Source organism: Manis javanica, chromosome 3 (assembly GCF_040802235.1).
Source record: "Manis javanica isolate MJ-LG chromosome 3, MJ_LKY, whole genome shotgun sequence".
Taxonomy (NCBI): Eukaryota; Metazoa; Chordata; class Mammalia; order Pholidota; family Manidae; genus Manis; species Manis javanica.
This window is the reverse complement of record NC_133158.1, coordinates 43140210-43160450: the sequence shown is the minus strand read 5'-3', so window position 1 is coordinate 43160450 and position 20241 is coordinate 43140210. Positions and strand designations below refer to the sequence as shown.

Below are 20241 nucleotides of genomic sequence, written 5' to 3'. Positions count from 1 at the left end.
GGGGAGCCCAGACAGCTCTTCTCCTGACTTCCTGTATCAGTGTTCCTGGTTCTCAGACCTTTGAACTCAAATTAAACTGTACCACTGGCTCTCCTGCTTGTCCAGCATGCATAGGGCAGATGGTGGGAATTTTTGGCTCCCATAATCACATGAGTCAATTCTTATAATAAATAAATACACACACTTGCATACATGTGCACACACACAAATATATTCTATTGGTTGTGTTTCCTCTGGAGAACCCAGACCAATATACCCCTCAACCCAGGAAAATTCCCACACAAATTTAAAATGAGCTTTAATTTAATTAAAAACAACTAAAATAAGAGCAAGCAATAGAATCAAATCATAGACATTGGCATTATTGGACACAGATGAGAAAATAAGTATGATTACTATGTTTAAAAAATAAAAAAGAACCTAAAATGAATAAGAAGCAAGAATTATTTAAAATTACCTAGTGGAGTTAAGGAGAAAATACTAAAGAGAGCTTGTAGAAACAAACAAACAAAAAATGTAAATCTTCAGTAGCTGAAGAAGGAATCATTGATATGGACTACAGACCTAAAGAAATTATCCAAAATTCATACGGAGGGACAAAGGAATTTTTTTAAATACATGTAAAAGAAGCTAAATGGTATGGAGAATAAAGTAAAAAGACGTAAAATATGTCTGATTAGACCTCCAATACCTGGTAACAGAGAGAACAATGTAGAAGTAATAATGATTGCAAAAATATCCAAAACTGATAAAAAGCCTTGAATCCTTAGATTATTGAAGCTCAAATCCCAAGCAGAAAACAAGAGGAATCCATAGTTACACAGAGTATAGTGAAGTTGCAGAACCCTAAAGAGAAGGTATGAAAAACATCCTGAAACTAAAGACTTTGCCCCCAAATAGAAGGTGCAATGTGGGGAAGAGTGGCTGTCAACATGGAATTTTATATCCTATAAAAAGATCCTCCATTAAGAAGAAAAAGACATTTCCTGACAAATCAAGGCAGTGTGCACCACAAGGAGCAAACTTGAAAAAGATGTAGTTTGGGAGAAAGAAAAATAATCCCAGAAGGAGAGTCTTACATACAAGAGGAAATGGGGAGCCAGAGAAATGGTAAAAATGTGGGTAAATCTGAACGAATTGACAGCATAAAACAACATCACTGATAAGGTTTAATTTATAAAGGTAAAGAAGCAATAGCAACAAAAAGCAAAATGAGAACCTGGAAAATAATAGCAAGGAAACCCCAGTGGGTGGACAACACTAAAGTATCTTAGTGATTGTGTTCTTCTGGACGAGAGTAAACGTACTGATTAACTATGGATTTTATTGAGTGTTCTAGTTCAAAGGATAATTCCAAAAGAATAAAAATAGAGCATACCTTGATATACCCAAAGAAGAAAAAAATGGGATAAAGGGGAAAAAATTTAATGAAACCAAACAAAGCAAAGAAGAAGGAAGAGGAGTAGAATTAAACCCAGAAGAAAAAGAAACACGGCAAATAGCACAAAACGTAAGTGTAGAAATAAATACAAATGCATTGGGAATCATAGTACATGTAAATGCTCTAAACTGTCCAATTTATATGAATAGATTTTTTTAAATATACATAGATTATCAGATTGCCTAACTTTTAAGTCAGCCATATGCTATGCATTTATGAGACATGTAGAATGGACACATGTAAAAGAAAGCCAGTTTGAAAAAGACAAAATAGACTTTAGAATAGAAGGCTTTATTGAGAATAAGGAGTTGCTTTATAACAATAAAACAAATCACTTGGAAAATGTAACACATGTTAGCGTGCAGATACCTAACAACATAATCTCCAAAAATGTATAAAGGAAACATGTACAGAACTATGAGAAGATCTTTACAAATCCACCATCATCTCTCTTAGTCATGAGAGGTCAAGCAAACAAACAAACAAAGATCAGTAAAACTGCAGAAGAATTGAACACCCCTGTGAGGAGACTTCATGAATGGGCATATATAGATGCCAACACCAAATAATTGGCCCAATGGTTTTCCAGGATAATTCTTAGAAACATTTAAGAAACGTATTATTCCAGTTTCAAAAATTGTTCCAAGGAATGGAAATACCAAAAATACTCTCCAGCTTATCAATGCCTAAACCATCAAAGATAGTTCAAGGACAATTACCCAATTGATCAGGAATATAAATGTAAAAATACTAAACAATTATTAACAAAAGGAATCCACAATGTGCTAAAAAGATCCTGACCAATTTGGGTTATCCTAGCAATGTAATATTGCTTTGACACTAAAAAAGCTATCAGTATAGTTCAACACAGTAACATGTTTAAAAAGGAAAACCATAAAACCATTGTAATATATTTCAAAAGAGCATTCAATGGAATTCAACAATCATCCATAATGAAAGCCCTTTGCAAAATGAAATAAATGGGAATTTTCTTACCTGATAAAGGGTATCTGTATAAATCTCCAAGCATATCATCCTTAATGGTGAAATGGAAAGGTTTACTGCTGGCCCCGGTCCTCCTCGACACTGTACTGAACCTTTTAGCTGGGGCAGTAGATGGGAAAAAATAAATTAAACTAATGAGAGTTACAAAGGAGGAAATAAGTCTGCCACTATTTGAAGATGATATGACTGTTTATCTACAAAGCCTCAAAGAAGCAAGAGAAAAAACACTAAAAGTATTAAGAAAATGTATCTATCTATATTTGATATAGATACCAGACAAATACACAAAAATTATTTGCATTCTTCCACACCACAACTAACCATTGGAAATTACAATTTGTTAATGTATCAATTACCATGTTAGCAGCAGTGTGGTATTGTAGGAGAACATCATTCTTAGAAAGACTAATGTGGAAACATTTAGGCATGAGGTGCCAAAATCCACGATTTAATTTCAAATAATTGATTCCAAAAAAAGCCACATTATAGGAAAATGTTAGTAATTGTTGGGTCTAGGAGTAGGATGTGTCTGTGTATCATTCTAATCTTTCATATTCTCTGTATCTTTGAAATTGTCATCATAAAAAGTTGGAAAAGAGCTACAAAAGCATATCATTTACCTGGGAACAAAAATTAGTTGCCTTGAATAAATATACCAAAATATGTGAAAACTCTTATGGAGAAAGTTGTAAGACTTTATCAAAAGGTATTAATGACTAAATAAATGGAGAGATACACAATTAATCCATAGAGGATGTAATATTATAAGGATGTCAGATGCCTCCTCAAATTGACATATAGGTTTAGTACAACTACAACCAAAATTGTAACACATGTTAACACCAATGACAACCAAGTGGGTACTGCCAACGTGGATGAACGCTGAGGACATGATGTTGAGTAAAGCAAGCCGAACACCAAAGGATAAATGCTATGTGAGTCCATTTACAGGAGGTCCCCAGAGCAGTCGAATTCATACAGATAGAAACCCAAACGCTGGGAGCCTGGGCCTAGGAGAATGGGGAGTTCCTGTTTACTGGGGACAGTTTCAGCCAGGGAAGATAGAAAATCCCAGAGATGGCTGGTAGGGGTGGCTGCGTGACAAAGCGTATGTGTCTAAGACCACTGAACTGTACACCTTAACGCATATGTTGTAGTTATACATATTAAATACTGTATTCTTACAATAAAGTAAGCTAGGGAAAAATTTTTTTTTCAAATTTTTGCAAATCTTAAAAAAATTTCCAGTATATTAAAAAAAATCTGCACTTAAGTGGACCTGAGTTGTGCAAGGGTCACCTGTATTATTTTCAGATACAGTAAAACTGAAAAAGAGAAAGACATGAATAAACACAAAATTCAGTATTGTGGTTTCCCCTCATGGGGTGCAGTGGGCAGAGGGGCACAAACTGGGGGGCTGGAGAGAATGGCACTGGTGACAATGTGTTTCTTACCCTGGATAGGGACCACACAGGTGTTCATTTTGCTTCTTCTTTCTACCTCCTTTTTGCATCAGACATGTTCTGTTTTATGTGTGGAGTATTTCATCATTTAAAAAAAGATGTATGTATATCCATTAAGGTAATGTGTTAAATGCTTGTACCCGAACTGGTCTCTTAATGGGAATAATTCATGATCTGGCAGCAGTAAGACAACCTTTGGCCCCATGATGCTCAAGACGGAGAAGTTAATTCTGTGTTTTAGTTTTGATGTTGGTCAGCTCCAAATGTCTCAGAGGGACCCACAGTCAGAAAGAGCAAAGAATTCACAAATGCCCAGAAAAGGCAGGACACAGAGAATTTATTCTTGGCAAAAATGAAGTAGCGTTCAGCACTCTGGTTTTAAGAAGCTATATGACTCCCCCTCAAAGTGAGCTCAGGGCCTCAGCATGTCCTCAAGGAATGGATGAGACCCCCCATCCAAGCAGCACTGGGAAAATAGCATCTCCCCCTGGTCTCCATCCAGTTTCCATGTTTGCAGCAAGTCCTTCAGATGAACTCAGATCCCAGTTGTTCAAACAAGGAAAAAGCTTTCAGTGTTTGTTGGTTTTTTGTGGCTGAAGCAAGTTATCAGGCTTGGCTCCAAGGCTCAGCATGTCCTGGGTCTCCAGCCCTGTAAGAATAACAATCACCTTTTATTAAACATTTACTGTGCCAGTCACCACACTCACATTTACCCTACCTCAGGGTGACATAGGTACATTGATTTCCCCGTTTCACAGTTGAGGGCACGGGGCTCCAGGAAGGCACCTGATCTGCCTGGGTCACAGAGGTGGGGTGGAAGGCAGAGCGGGGTCTGTGGGCTTGGCTATCTCATGGGCAGCTCAGTTGAATCAGGGACCCTAGACTGTTCCCAGGGACCCCAAGTCCTATAGGTCTCTTGGCTCCAGAACCCAGAGGGAGGCAATTGCAGGGGGAGGGGTGCTCCAGGGGTGTGGGGAGGGCCACTGAAGCTGGCATGCAGGAAGAGCACTTCCCATCTCCCACCTCCCTCTGAAGGCTCCTCCAGTGCCTTGGGTCCCAGGCATCCAGCCGTGGTTCCTCCACCCAGCAGCTTGGCCTCCTGTGGGAGATGCCCCACGTGGAGGGACCTGGGATGCGTGCTGGCTGATGTGCATTCACTGAGATCAGCGGGTCCTGAGCGTGGCCCTGGAACCTAGTTACAACTTTAACTGTCCCCAGCTCACCTGACTCATCAAGTTAGAGGGAAAACAGGATAATGGCAATAAAAATTTCACTTGGGAAGGGGAGAGGCAGCATCTGACGGCCTTCCCTTCCACCCCATCCAGCAGGGAGGCCCTGGACTCAATGCCCGGGTTTGGGGTGGGGAAACTCTCCTTGCTGCTGAACTGCCTCAGCACCCCTCCCGTGGCAGCGGGACCAGGAGCACCTGCGGGGACAGGCGCCAGGCCTCTCTGGCCTCAGGTGGGGCCGGGCTTCCTTTCTTTCTAGGAAGCAGAGCTCTGGTCAAACAAGCCCGTGCAGCGAGACTCAGGCCTGGTCATCTGGACCTCATGGCTGGGGTCCTGGTGCAGAGAGGAAGGTGCTGGGAAGCCCCCCCCCACCTCGCTGGGAGACCTCCACGAGGCAGGCCAGGTGGACAGCCACCTCTGGTCTTCTCCATGATGAAGTGACTTTTTCCTCCATTGTTCTTTCTCCTCCAGAGACTATGAATTCTTGAGCTACCAGGCTTCTTCACAGGAGACTCTCTACCTCTCCCAGGGATAAGGGATGCAGCCCGGTGCCCCCAAATGCAGGCTCTTGAGTGTATCCTGGTCAGTTCCTGGCTGCCCGCTGCGCACCTGCCCGTACTCCACGTCAGACTGCAAATCCCAAAGCTGCCCTGCAGAGAGAGCACTGCCTGGGCCACAGCCCCTTTCTGAGGGCAGTTTCCTGCATGCAGGGCCTGGTGGATTGCACCCCCACTCCAGCCCGGGCTCTAACCTGGGACAACTTGGAAGGGCCACCCCTGTGCCAGAGCTCCCCGGGCAGTGAGGAGGCCTCTGCAGTGACACGCCACTCCATGCTTCCCTCTGCCCACCTGTGCACCTCATGGGTCCCAAAGGCCTGCCCCAGGAGCACTCTTCCAGAAGCTTCCTGCCTCCCAGGGGACCTGACACTGGGCAGAAGTCACTTAACCTCTGCGTGTCCCGGTTTCCTCCTCATAGAGACTCAGTTCTGTCTAAATGAGTTATGACATTTTAAAGGTTTAGAGGGGCACCCAGCACCTTCCAAGAGCCCATTATGGCCACTACTACTGGGACTCTGGACACACCGCCCCCCAGAACCCATGACCTGCTGCAGCCCTAGGCAAACACCTCCCCTGACTCACACCTCCATCTGCTCTAGAAATAAACCATAACTCAGTACGCAGCTTCGTTCATCTCTCCTCTCGTGCCTCTAGTTCCGTTCACTGGGGTCTATGCAACATGCTGAGCCCAGTTTACATATACAGACATATATGCATACACTTCTATTGGTAGGCATGCACACACATAGGTTCAGTATGTATGTATAGTATATACATTTATATTCCTTGTCGCCCTGGTGCTGAGAAGCTCTAGCTGCTTTATGAGTCTGCCCTTTGGAGACTAAGAACTGGAAGCACCGTGGCCTCCGCCCCAGAGAGCTCCCTGCCTGCCTCCCCAGGCCTGCCCCCTGCACTGTCTTCTTTAGCATGCTTTGCTATTCCTGGGAGTCTGGCCCAGGCAAACGGCTTCATCATTCATGAAACCTCGGGGCAGGCCCATCATTTCTTCATTGGCTAATTTCAACAGCTTATGCCGTGAGGTTCTTTGAACCCCTGCCTCAAACACCAACACCTGCCTTAACCCAAACTTCCAGCCTGCCACCCCACCTGGCCTCCCCTGTCCACACTCTGCCAGCTCTACTTTACCACCAATATTAATAACCTGGGCTTTGTCTGGGTCTATAGACGGTTATCTGGGGAGCCTGTGCCTGACAATAATGGGCCTATTTAATGTAGGCAGTGACAAATGACTCAATAAAGCTAATAAAGAAAATAAAATAGTGATCGTGTTCCCAGCTGTAAAAGTTTCAGTCCTGGTACAAAGTGAGTAAAACAGTAAATTATTCTGTCCTCCTCTACTGACTAAGTCCTTCACAAAGGACGGCCTACCGTGCCCCAGGATCACTCAGGCAGGGCCCTGGAGGGATGGAGATCACCAGCCGCTGTGGGCCATGTGGGCATGTGGGCTGGGGTGGGAGTGAGCGGGCCCACCTGCCAGGAGATCAGCGGGAAGAGGTCCGGGGCCAGGCAGGGAGGAGCCCCCCACACCCAGGGACGCCGGAGGTCAGATGTCAGGGTTTGCACTGCACTCCACCTCTAATTACTCTCACAATCTCATAGGCAAACTGCTTACATTCTCAGAGAATTCGTAGCTTTATCCGTAAAATTGGCGCAATAACGTATTTCAGGATTGCTGAAGATTAGATTAGCCGATGAAAGCGGAGACCCGTCTTTTCCAGGGCGTGGGAGGTGACGCTCTCTCAGGTCAGTCTACATCTGGGACCTCCACTCCAGGGCTGTCCGGTGCAGCTCTGAAAGTTGGGCACTGCACAAGGCCAGGGGGAGCCTTCCACACTGTCGGCATGAGGGCTACGTTTATCTAACATGACAGTTTTCTAGCTGATGCCAGAAAATATCTCGTGGAAAGGCCGATTTATTCTAACTCATGTGAAAGTGCTGAACAAGATCACGGTACCACGGGCTGTCCATATATTTCCTTGTAAGACGGGAGAAGCTGGCCCTCCGGCAAAAGGCTCCTCGCCGTGGTTTGTAAAGTGGAATCATAGTTTTGTAGCTTAACTGCTCTTTGACTTAAATATATGTCTAGAGGCCAGAAGTAAAAGTATTGATCATTTAAAAAATGTGTCAAGCCACTTCAGATTCATGTAGAACAGAGCTCTTAATTGGTTGTAGTGCACCAAAGTATGACAGGTCTTACTGGACATGCACAGAATTCTAAAAACATTCAAACTTAACATTTTTAAATGGGAGACTTCACATAAAATCCAGCTCTGTAGCTTCTCTTTAAAACTCGGAAGCTCCGGCTGGCTGGCTTGCCCCTTTTGGGTGGAGCAGGATGCCTCAGCAGCCCGGGAGGCATCTGATTGGCTGGCCCTGGTGTGGAACACTCTTGGAAGCACTGTCATGAGCTCTTCCAGAAGGTTCTGGGGTTCGGTCTGTGCCTGGTGCCCAGCAATGTGTTCCAGAGTCCCCATGTCCCTGGGGCTGAGGTCAGGAGCTGCTGCCCAGCAAGTGAAACACCCCGTCCATGTTCTCCTGGCCTCCTCATTTCCTGAGGTAGAGGCCATGAGGAAAACAATAGTCCCCACTCCCAGGCGCCTGCCTGTGCTCGGTGGGGCAGCCGCTCACCCTTACTGAACACCTGGAGGTTCAGGCACTGTGAGGCACAGAGAGCAGAATGGGGGCCCATATGCAGCTCCTGTCCCCCAGAGAAGGCAGAAGCAATAACTACATAGTGACCCTTGGTGCTAAGTGCTAAAAAGACAGATGGAACCAGGACAGGGGGACAGAGTGCTGACAGGAGGGGCTCCTTCTCTGAGTGTGGTGTGCCTGCTGGGGGAGGAGCCTTCCCCGCAGGAGCAGCCTGTGAGGGAGAAGGGACAGAACTGCACTAGGGGAGATGGTGCAGGCCGTGGGGTGGGGCAGGGCTTGGGAGGCCGCAGGGCAACACGGAGAATTCTGGACTGTGTTCCAGGTTGGACAAAAGTGGAGAATTCACATGACCCAGTCTGTGTTCAGAAGGCACCCTGCTCTCTGCCATGAGGACACTAAACCGCCAGGTGTGGGGGGCCATGCTGGTGAGGGTGGTCGCGGAGAAGCTGCCCTCAGTGGGGACAGGAGTGTCCCCTGCCACTGCGGGTGTGGTGGCCAGAGAGGACGCGCATTGGCGGGTCAGACACAGGCTGAGAGAGGAGGGAAGTCAGGGGACCCCACAAGGTGATAGAATGAGTCACAAGAAACACATACTTGGTCATTCAGATGGCCAAATTGTATTTCCAGGTGTATTTGGTCTTCACCCACAGTTCCTGCGAACACTGCAGAGCCTTAAAGGGAAATGGGTGTCTTGCCATGTTAATGAGAGGCTTTTGGACCCCCCTCAAGGGTGGGGACTGGAGGTTGAATCAGCCAGTGGCCAGTGACTTAGCCAATCATGACTGTGCAGTGAAGCCCTCACAAAACCACTTAGCTCTCTGGGATTCTGCTTGTCTGTGGAGAGAGCTTCCATGCTTGGGGAACCCAAAAGCCATGCCATCAAGCTGGGCCCCAAGCACTATGAGGACAGAAGCTGCTTTACTTGGGACCCTGCCCTGTGTCTCTCTTCCTCTGGCTGTTAACTTGTGTCTTTTATGGTGTCCTTTATTAAACTGGTAAATGTAAGTGCTATCCTGAGTTCTGTGAGTTGCTCTAGCAAATTAATCAAACCTAAGGGGGAGGTCTAGGAACCTCCAATCTGTAGCCTGTTGCTCAGAAGCACAGGGAACAGCCTGGGGCTCTGGACAGGCATCTGTAGTGAGGGAAGAGGGCAGTCTTACAGGACGGAGCCCTTACCCTGGGAATCAGGGGCTGTCCCTGGGCAGACAGCATCAGAATTGAGTCGAGCTCTCAGACACCCTGCTGGTGTTTGAGAATTGCTTGGTGTTGTGCATGGGAAGACCCCCTCCCACCCCCCACCCCCACACAGGAATCGGGTCCAGGAACCCGGAGTTATTATACTGCTATATATACTACTGCTGCATAATAAGAAAAAGCACATGCACTTTAGTCTCAACTAGAGTAACTCAGGTGCCAGGTACTGAGAAGGAGAAGGTATGTGTGGGGGTGAAATCAGGAAAGGGGTCTTGGGCATGCCACGCTGAGGCGCGGTGAAGCCCAACCTCAGGGCCCCGAGAGGACTGAATTTGGAGGCACAGCCGCTAAAGAGGTGTTCAGTTAAGACGAGGCCACGAGGGTGGCCCTAATCCTATCTGACCGGCCTCCTTTTAAGAAGAGAGAAGACGAAGTGAAGACCCAGCAAGAAGGCGGTCCTCCAAAAGCCGAGGTGAGAGGCGTCCAATGCCACATTCGGAGGAAAAATAACTCCAGCAAGACTTCATCTTCATCTGACTGAAAGTATGAATACAACTAAACAAGCAAACCAGACAGAAGGTGCTGTTTGGAAGAGGGGTTGACCAGACGTGAAAGATGAAAGAAATGCCATCACAGAAGCCGTGTGTGTGTGTGTATGTGTGTGTGTGCGTGTGTATCTGTGTAATATCTCCAGCAACTCTCAAGTTTCATTCTATGAAAGAATCACCCAGAAAGTCTGATTTAAAAGATGCAAATTTCTGAGCCCGGCCTCAAAGGGCCATTCCTTCTTGGGTGGTTCTGGGGCTAAAGCTGATGCTGGTGGTCAGAACACACTCTGCATCCCCCTTCCCAATAGTCTGTGGGCTCAGGGAAGGTGAGGCGGCCCCTGAAGGAGCTTACCTCTACCTGGGTCTCATCTGGAAGGGTGAGGGACCACCCTGCACTGCACTTCACCAGGGAGGTGTCCTCTTGTCTTCCCCGAACAGCACGTGCCCCCACAGCTTGCTGTCTTGCTGGCTTTCTTTCATTAATTTAAATCTTTTAAATCACCAGAAAAGAAATGACATATTAAAGGTGACTCACTTGATCCTGGCTTTTACACTAACACTGGGAATGTAAGTTTACATTTTGAGTCATGCCCAGAGGGTATTATGCTCAGTGAAATAAGCCAGGCAGAGAAAGACAAATACCCTATGATTTCACTTGTGTGTGGGACCCAAAAACAAAGTAAAACAAAATGAACAAAATAGCAGTAGACTCATAGACACTGAGAAGTGACTGGGGGTCACCATGGGGGAGGGGACGGGGTGGGTGGTCAGGGAGGGTGAGGGGGATAAAGAGGCACAAAATTTCTCAATCGTAGGTTGGTTATGGGGATATAGAACAGCACAGAGAATATAGCCAATGATTCTGTAGCACCTTCCTGTGTTAACAGATAGTGACCACACTAGTGGGGGTGAGGATTTAATAATGTGGGTAAGTGGTGGACCACTGTGTTGGATACTTGAAATCAATATAATGCTGTGTATCAACTATACTGCAATAAAAACAGTTTTGAGTCATGAAGCAATATTTTGACCAAGCTCCCCACCTCTTTTCCAGCCTGCAGTCCCTGAAATGCCTTCAGCATGAAGGTAAAAAGAAGGCTGGGCTTAAACTCCACTCCATGGGCAATGGCTTAGACCCACCCCATGGGCAAGCACGCAAAGGGTCCACATTCGCAACTGGTTAGCGGTCTTGCATTTCACAAGTCTTAGTGAAAATCAACCGGACTCTCCTTTAAAATGACACATACGAGCATTGAGGGATTGAGTGGGGGACCCAAGGGGCCTCACCTGGGACAACTGGTTGGGTGGCAGGTGGGGGGCTATGGGGCATGGGGATATGATGGACAAAGGGGCCCATCTGGAGGATGCCTGGAGAAGGGGTGGGAGCAGAGTCCATCATGGTGCCTCTGCAGGCAGGGGAAGGTATGACGCTGGCCAGAGGGATGCGAGATAATGAGACAGGCAGGGAGAAAAACCAATGACAGGGCCAGTTTCCCATCATTAACAAAGCTGGTCTTTGCCTGACAAGTAGTTTTGCTGGAGCTAAAAGCTCCACAAGGCCAGACACTGTGGCCCCTTGATTACCTCCTGATCCCAGGAATTAGCTCATTCCTTGGGACAAGCAGGTGCTCCGTGAAGAGGGGCAGGCTGACCACTGTGTTCTGTTCAAAGTGGTTAAATATTAATTCTTCAAGTCAGACAACTGGTTTTAAACCCCGGCACCATCATTTGTGAGAAGTGAATGTGAAACGTGGGACAAACAGTGCCTACCCCATGGGGTTATTGAGAAGACTAAAGGACACCTATATGGAAAAGCTAGAGCACCATGCTGGCTAGACTGTTACCATCACACATGGACCATGCCTGACAGTTGCCAAAATTCCTTCACACATTTTCTCCAGGCCCCAGTGAGATAGGGACCATGGGCTTAGACAGGGTAGGGTGAGGGCCTCTGGAAAAAAACAAAAGCAAGATAATCCATTGTGAGATGTGCTTTGGCCTGCTGAGGGGGACCCAGCTTATTTTTCTGACTTTACCCAAGTACTGCTTTTCTTCCTCCAGCCCTAAACAAATGATTTGTTGCAACTTAGGCAATGTAGCAAGCAAGCCCAAAACAACATAGTAAAAACAGGAAGGATACCATCTTAAACCCAATTAGTTAAAAAAGAGTTTTTTAACAAACAGAAAATAACTCAGCCCACCTTGGGAGCAAAGCAGGCAGCCTTGAGTGATAGGCTCCCAGACCAGGAAGCTGCTCTCCTGGGAGGAAATCAGAGCAGTAAAGTTCTTGTAAATAACCAGCAAGACTAATAAGAAACTTAGTGTTTCTTCAAAGGTATTTGAGACCATTTAGCAGGTGTACATCCCTAGCCCTTTGTCTCTCAACCGCCTATAAAACCCCTAGACCACGCACCACCCCGGGGCTCTCTTGTCCCCTCCTGGCCTGAGCCAGGAGCTCTGTCTTTTTGCTTTCTCTCTAAATGAAAGCCTCTGCCTTGCTCTCCTATCTTGACTGTTAGCAAAGTTCATTTTTTGGCTCCCCGAACAAGAACCCCGGCATCACCAGGTTACCCTGGGAACTAGAGGGACAAGAAAAGGGGTCTTTCTGATTTTAGAGAGCAGCAGTGATGATTGCCTGACACAGAACTGCAAGGCAGGATGAGCCAGCCCAAGAAATCAAAATGCCAAGGGCCAGGTTTGGGCCAAGAAACCCATGGCCCAGTTCTCAGAACCTGGGCATTTTTGTCTGGTTGACTATAAACATGAAACTCCTAATTTGACTCTTAGTGTTAGTGATGTCAACCTAAACTTTGAACCCTGCCCAACATTTCTTGACTTCCGTGTATGAAGTGTCTTCCCTCCTCCCAAAGTTCAGTGAAGAGGTGGTAAGAACCACATGCATAATGTTTTTACAAACCCTGGACTAATAATTTCCATGAGGAAGACATTAGCTAAGCACCATCTTGTCAGGGAGGAGTTTGGGAGGATAAATGAATTTCCCACTGCCATGTAGTTCTTGTTTAGTGGAAGCCAACAAAAGGCACCCAAGGCGACAGGAAAAATACTTGAGAAGGGAGAGTTTACGGTCAGTACTTTTGGGATATGACCTCCTCAGGTTCTGGGAGTAACGCTGGGAGTGAGGGGGCATCAGCTGCGCCCTGCAGAGGGGGCACGAGACTGTCCAATGTTGTTCTGAGCTGCAGGTGGTCAGGGACGGGGCCAGGATTCAGGAGGGGCAGGGGTGCATCCATGTCCACTGCACGTCCTGCACTGTAGTCGGGCTGGGCACCCACGTGGCCAGCGGGCTACTGTCCAGGTGGGTGAGACATGGGGAAGGCGCCAGGCTGGTGGATCTCCTCACCTGGGGTGGTGGCAGTAAAGTCATGCCCAGGCCTGAGCCCTAGAGGCCGTCCACCGCTCCAGACTGGAGCAGTAAGTTTGTTGAATTTGCAAGCTTATTTCTGGCCACAGAGGAAGTTCTGGCCAGGTTGTGAGAAGCACGTGGCCACCTCTCCTATTTGGGAGTTGGGCTGAAGGCTGGGAGATGGATGGTGAGGCGGAGCAGGTAGATATGGGAACTTGGAAAGGAGGAGGAGAGGCAGAGATCAAAGTGAGGCCTGACCCTCCCTCATGGGGCGTTGCAGCCAGGGCACTCAGTGTGCGGGGCCCAGGCCTCCCCCAGGGCTGGCCTCTCCACCAGGGGAACCTGGGTGGGCTGTGTTTATTTGTCCGGTGGCTCCACTGCTGGTCTTCCGGCTCTTCGACTCCTCACTGCATGTGAATCGGGAAGCATTGTTCCTCTTTCTCCTGGCTGTAGCCTGGCCGGCCAGTTTTTCCAGTCAGGCCAGAAACACCTTCAGAGGCACGTTAACCCCTGGGGCTTGGGAGCATCTCCCTCTGGGCCTGCAGGAGACAGCAGTTTGCTTGCACACATGGTGGCTGTCCCTGGAAATTCATACTGCATCCTCCCCGGACATACATGCATCCAGGCAAGGACTGGAGTTTCTGGAAATCTAGGTTTGGGTTCCAGGCCTGCAGGGTGGCAGCCGGCCAGCATCTGAGCACACACTCCCACCTTGGCCCCTGTCAGCGGGTGTCCACCCTGTCCACGCAGGGGCGTGGTGGCTGCCCACCAACTTCACTACGCCAACGGTCCCAGGAAATGACGGGTCTGAAAGTGGTTTGAAACAAGAAGAAAATGCTAAACTGAGGCACAGAACCACCTAACCTGCCAATGCAAATAGTCAGGGACAGACGAAGGGGGCGGGGGCACTGGGTTTTCCTCGGCATTGGCTCATTCAAGCTCTTCCTGTGTATCAACAATGGCAAAACAGACTTGGTGTTTGCACAAGCCCCGGGCATCTTGTGGTGCCTCAGGAGGGTGATGCAGATTTGCACCAGGGCCTCCCAGGGCCAGACCCATACTGTGTGGGGGCTGCAGCTCATCTGATTGGGGAGGACCCTCTTTAAGAAGAAAAGTATAAATACAAGAGCAGATCGAAAGCAGACATCTCTTTAGAATGAGAAAAGGAACCACAGTAAATTACAAATTCTAAAAAGCTAACAGTACCACAATACCACAAATCCAGAAAAATAACAGACCTTTTAAATTTCTATAATAACTTTTAAACTACATGTTTAGCAAACACACTCTTAACTTCCTTCTCATGACAATTGAAAAATAACATTTCTGTGAGGGAAGGGTCTTTCTGCCTCTCCTTAGTAGGTAGCTTCTGGCTCCGTATGTCTAAAACCTCTTCTCTACTCCACATCCCACAAACAGGGTGCCAGGCACCCCAGGAGCTCCCGGCTGGCACTGGGATTGGTAGGAGCATTGATGGAAGCCATCCCCACATCTCACAGTTAACAGCAAATTACCTACATGATAGCAGGTGGCACGAAAATTACTCATCCCAACCGCAGTGCACCCAGCTCAGCTTCGCCTTAGAATGTAACCATCCGAATGTGCCTGCGGCAGCTGCAACAAGAAAACTGGGGCAGGGGAGCAGGGGAAAAGTGTGAGCAGGAAGAGACAGTGGTCCTCATGATTGCAGTTAAAATATTTTATGTTTAAAACATTTGCAAAATGTTATGACCCAGCAGGAAGCTCCCTGGGGCTCCAAGTCCTCTATGTCATTAGCTTCCAGGTAAACCCTGCTCAACGGGGAAGCTCTGGAACCAAGGTCTCTCTGCAGGGCTGTGCAGACACCGAGCCAGCACAGACCTGCTGGGAAGACCCTCACCTGCACCCCTCCAAGCCCTCTGGCCCCTGTTTCTGGAGGTGACAGGGAGACAGAACCAAGCAAAGACCCCCCATCAACTGGGTGCCATCTGAAATTTACAAGCCTCTGTGCCTTGATTTATCTGCAGCCTCACTTAGTTAGTTTGGAAGAAAGGCACAGGCAGCTCCCTGTCTTTCTGTAGTAGTGAGAAAGAACAGCATTCAGGTGCTCGCGCCTACCTGGCTTTTGGCTTGACCATCTGGAAGGATGGAGTTGTCATCAGCTGCAATGAGAAGGAGCCGGTCTTGGGGGAGATGATCAGGGCAGGTTTGGACAACTGAAACCTGTAGTGCAGACTCCACATCCAGATGCAGATGGGCAAGCAGACTGAAGACTCAAAGGGCTGGGCTGGGCACATGCAGGAGCCATTTGCATGTAGAGGTGGGGACCACAGTTGCAGCCTGAGGCTGGATGGGACCAGCAAGGGGCTGAGGAAGGAGATAGAAGGATGGAGCCCTGGGGGAAGCAGGACCAGACAAGGGCCCTGTCGTGGGCTGAGCTATGCGCCCCCAAATTCATATATTGAAGCCCTCACCCCTGGGACCTCAGAATGTGTGTATATTTGGAGATAGGACCTTGAAAGAGGTGATTAAGGTAAAATGAGGCCATGAGGGTGTCTCTAATCCAATCTGACTGGTGTCCTTATCAGAAGAGGACACCAGGACACAGACATCCCAGAGGGACAGCCACATGAGAACACATGAGAAGAAGGCCATCTATACGCCCAGGACAAAGCCACAGAGGAGAGCCACCCCTGGCCACACCTAGGCCTCGGACTTCCAGCCTCAGGCCTGAGACAATCAGCTGCTGTTGTTTGAGCCTGCAGCCTTCGGGACTTTGCGGCAGCAGCCTGGGCAGACCACTGTGGGTGGGGCCACGGAAACCCCGGAAACCCGGGAGACGCAGGGCCACGGAGGGAGGGATCACTTATGATCATGTGTCCAACGCCTCCCAGGCGCAAGTCAGACAAGGGCAGGCAATGTCCTTCCCAATTTGTGTTTTGAATTTTTTTCTGATAATAAATGAGCAGATGCTTGAAAACAGTTTAAATGTTGTAGAGATATAAATAAAGAAGAATATAGAAGCTGCTACAGTGTGTGGTACCTTGAAACGTTTTTGTCATCTCAAAACACACAGCAATGACAGACCATGCATGTAAAAGAAAACAAAGACACACAGGCTGAGAAGCAGAGCAACCCCTTCTGTGGGGCAGACCTGGACCAGAAGTGTCCAGCTCCAAAACGCAGCCAGGGCCTGGATGACAGAGTTCCTACCCGAGCTCACCAGGGCAGGGGGTGGCTCCCAAGGGTCATGGAGACCCAGGGATATCTGGAGAAATGGGGAGCTTGAATTAGACTCTGGGGCTTAGAGAGAGGCTGGGGTAAATCTGTGCAGACCTCTCTCCGGGGCAGCCTAGGAAGCGGGTCCCAGGAGGCGTGCGCACAGGGTGCTTCAGCCTGAATGGGGGGCCACGCTGCCTTGGGCTGCCCTGAGGGCAATGAACTCTGGCCCAGGGCTGCTCGGCAAGAGTGGCATTACCATCATCAATATCTAGATCTTCATCCTCCAAATTTGCCACCTTACCCAAGTTGCTCTGGCGAGGTGGCTGAGGACAGGGCCCTCCGTTCTACCTGGCCCTGCCCTTCCACCACTTGCCGAAAGTAGGAGGAGGTAAGAGGTGTGTAGTTTGTATGCTCAGCTTTAGCAGAGCCTGTGAAAGCCCTAAAGGAATCCTCAACTGAGAGGTCATTAAAAGCATGTCAATAATTAGTTAACACTGGAGCCCTCTGTGTGCACCAGACCCAGTGGGAGACCCACGGCTGGTAACCCATGACCCCACCTGCTCTGAGATGGGAAGTGCTGTGCCAGCTGATGGATGGGACAAGGCAGAGGGCTTAATAACCTGTCCGAGGTCACAACTACTAAACCTTCAAGCCTGGCTTATGGTAAGCACACACTTGGAATGATTTCAAAGATGGCCTTTACTCCCACCTATTTAGTTAGGCAAGCCAGTTTTCTCAACATTATATTGATAGATCAAAGGGCACGAATCAGAATCACGCCCAACTGTCTCATTCATCCACAGAAACCTAAACAAAGTGGGAAAATTGGACAGTGTGTCCCCTGTATTCCTACAACCCAAGTTCCCTGCTCACCGTAGTCAGGCAGCGCCCGGCTCCAGGGAGCTCAGGGTGTATGAGGTGAAAGAACGGTTGGGATTCATGTAGATTTGAAGTCTGGCTGGGCAGGGTCATTGGACTGGTGCCACAGGATCAGTGGAAAAAGCCACAGGGGAGTTGTGAGGAAGGACATGGAAAGAATCTTCAGGCTGTCTGGGGGTACTCTCCACCGAAGGGCTGGTGGCCTTCCTGTACTGAAAGATGGAGGCATCAGCCTGAGAGCTGATGGCTGGACTGGTGAAGTCATGCTGATGCACTGTCAGTTGTGTGTATGTGTGTGTGTGTGTGTGCATGCACGTGTGAGGCTCTCATTAATCAGTCCATTTCATTAACAGATACATTTGCAATGAAAGGTTATTTATTAAAGCAAGAACTTAACAATTGCATCAACATTTGCACCATGTATTTCCACTGTTGTCATCAACTCTGAATTAATCAGTGTGATGGTAACTCCAATTCTGGAACTGCTTTCTGATACTCAGTGCCTTATCTCAGATCATTTACAAATTACATTTCTTCCAAGGGAGCACAGCAGGTTAACCCCAAAAGCCATAAAAGTAGATGGCCAAATTGAAACCCAGTCTGGACTTAGTAAGGACAGGCTTTATGAGACAGGGCATTGTCGGGGGAGGGCAGGACCGTGGCAGTGGGGGAGGGGACTGTGGCAACGGGAAGGTGCTGTGACCCCAGATGTGCAGCATTTCCAGATCTCAGTGTCTCCGAGGCTTTCTTCCCTAGGGAAGAGCAAGCGAAACTGGGAAGAACTGGGTCTAGGACGGGAGGTATGTGTAAGGCGGCAGGACCCTCAGCAGGTGGAGAGGCTGTGTGTTTTCAGGGGCCTGTCTGCTGGCTGAGACCCAAGTGCAAGGGCCTGGGAGCAGAGACCCTCAGCTCTTAGGTTAGCAAGCGTTTTGTTCCGGAGGTTCAGTGGGAATAAGCGCCTGAGCTAATCATTCATGAGGCAGAGTGGGAACTGGGGGGTCCGAGTCTGGGCTTGCCACGGCAAACCAGGCGACACCCTGAGTCTTACTGAATCAAATGGGGAAGGGTATTTCTTTGCGGTAAGTCATTTAGGGAACGCAAAGGGTAGGGGGCTTTCTTAACCTCCAGACGAAATTCAGCATTGTCGATATTTAATATGTTATATTCAGATGAAATTGGCAGGGGCGCTAGAGGGGAATTGCAAGTCCAGGGGGAAGAGAAACACAACTCCTGACCATGGGACGAGAGCTGTTTCTCGTGATCTTAAATGGTCAGAAACTGGCGTCAAACCGCCAGGCAATTTAGATTCAACTGGGTACATTTTAAAGATGATAAAAATGGTATTCAAAGTAGGCTGGATTCCATACTTCACTAAGTAAACATATGATAGAATAGTTTAGGTGTCAGCTTAGAAGGTGCAACGGGAACATAAGCTTTCAAAAGTATTTTCAGGAATACAAGAAAGAATTTGAAGACATTTCCCCCAGGAGTGGGTGGGAGCTGGGTCTTAAAGGTGACTGTCCGAGGCTGCTTTTAGTCAAGGGTGTGGGGCGGCCCTCAGGCAAGGAGAGGAGCCAGAGGCCAGGAGGGGTCGGGCTGGGGCTCAGCCCTCCAGCCTGGAGGCTGCTGGTGACTCCTCTAACCTGACCTGCTCTAGCAGGCATGCATCCTTCCCCACCCTCACCTAATCACCTAAGAGGCACTGCTCAGTCCTGGCCGCCCCTTGCTCACCCGGGAAAACCAGGGATGCTCCCGACACCGCTGGGCCACTTAAGTCCCGATCCCCGTAGTCAGGACCCAGCCTCAAGAGGATTTTAGGCTCCCAGAAGATTCCAAGGTCAGCCCGGGTGGAAAGCCTGTGCGTAAAGGGACCTGCATCATGAGGAGCGGTGTCTGGGCTGACCTTTTAGTCGCCTTGTTGATCGGTGGCCCCAGAAAAAGACAAGGTGGGTTTTATTATTCAGTGGCCCCCAGGCCTGAGGCCTCAGGTGTCCCATGTCCACTTTGTAGAAAGTCTCTCTCCCTCACCTCGCCCTGGGCTGGCTTCTGTCCCCCTACCATCCCACATGTTTGCCCATCTACACCAAAAATGCACAAACTTTGTCCCTTGGGGTGGCTAAGGCGGGCAGAAAGAAATGGTATTTTTTTGGTTCTTACCTGGAAGAGACAAAATTATATTGACTTTTGTTTTTGTGTAAAATCATGGACTATTTGCTTGTAGCCTATGAAATGAATTACTAAAGATTACTAATCCTTTGCAGGCACTAGATGAAATTAGCATGCTGCTAATTTACTAAAAATGCAAAAGTAGTATTTGATGGAGTGGCTCAGGGTCTCCCACTTTGCCTAAATTCATGAGGCTGCTCCTTGTCTCTGAAGACGTGGGACACCAACCATTAGAAGCATTTTCATATGAGAAAATTCACAGAAGGATAACCAAATTAAATAGCCAAATCTTTACTTAAAAATGTAATTTATGAATTTCATTACACACATTAAAAAATCAAATGTCACATATGTGGATTACAAATAACCATACTGCTGAGTTTCTGCACCCATTCAAGGAAGTCTTTTCAATCAAACTGTATGTACACATTTGTCAGCCAGTTCCCTTGCCATCACAGCCACCACTCCGGAGCTAAGAGCTTTCCGGATACATTATATGATATTCAGTTCTGACTAATTTG

General features: G+C 48.0%; 1 long non-coding RNA gene across 2 annotated transcripts in view; it reads right to left on the bottom strand.

Annotated features, from left to right (window-relative positions):
• Positions 1-4210: 4210 nt before the first annotated feature.
• LOC118971755 (uncharacterized) overlaps positions 4211-20241 on the bottom strand; it is a 46732-nt gene continuing 30701 nt past the window's right edge. For both annotated transcript variants that reach the window (XR_012128697.1, XR_012128698.1), the window contains exons 3-5: positions 15572-15820; positions 14993-15102; positions 4211-4558 (exon numbers count right to left, since the gene is read on the bottom strand). This is a non-coding gene — a long non-coding RNA (uncharacterized lncRNA). The remainder of the gene's footprint in view (positions 4559-14992; positions 15103-15571; positions 15821-20241) is intronic.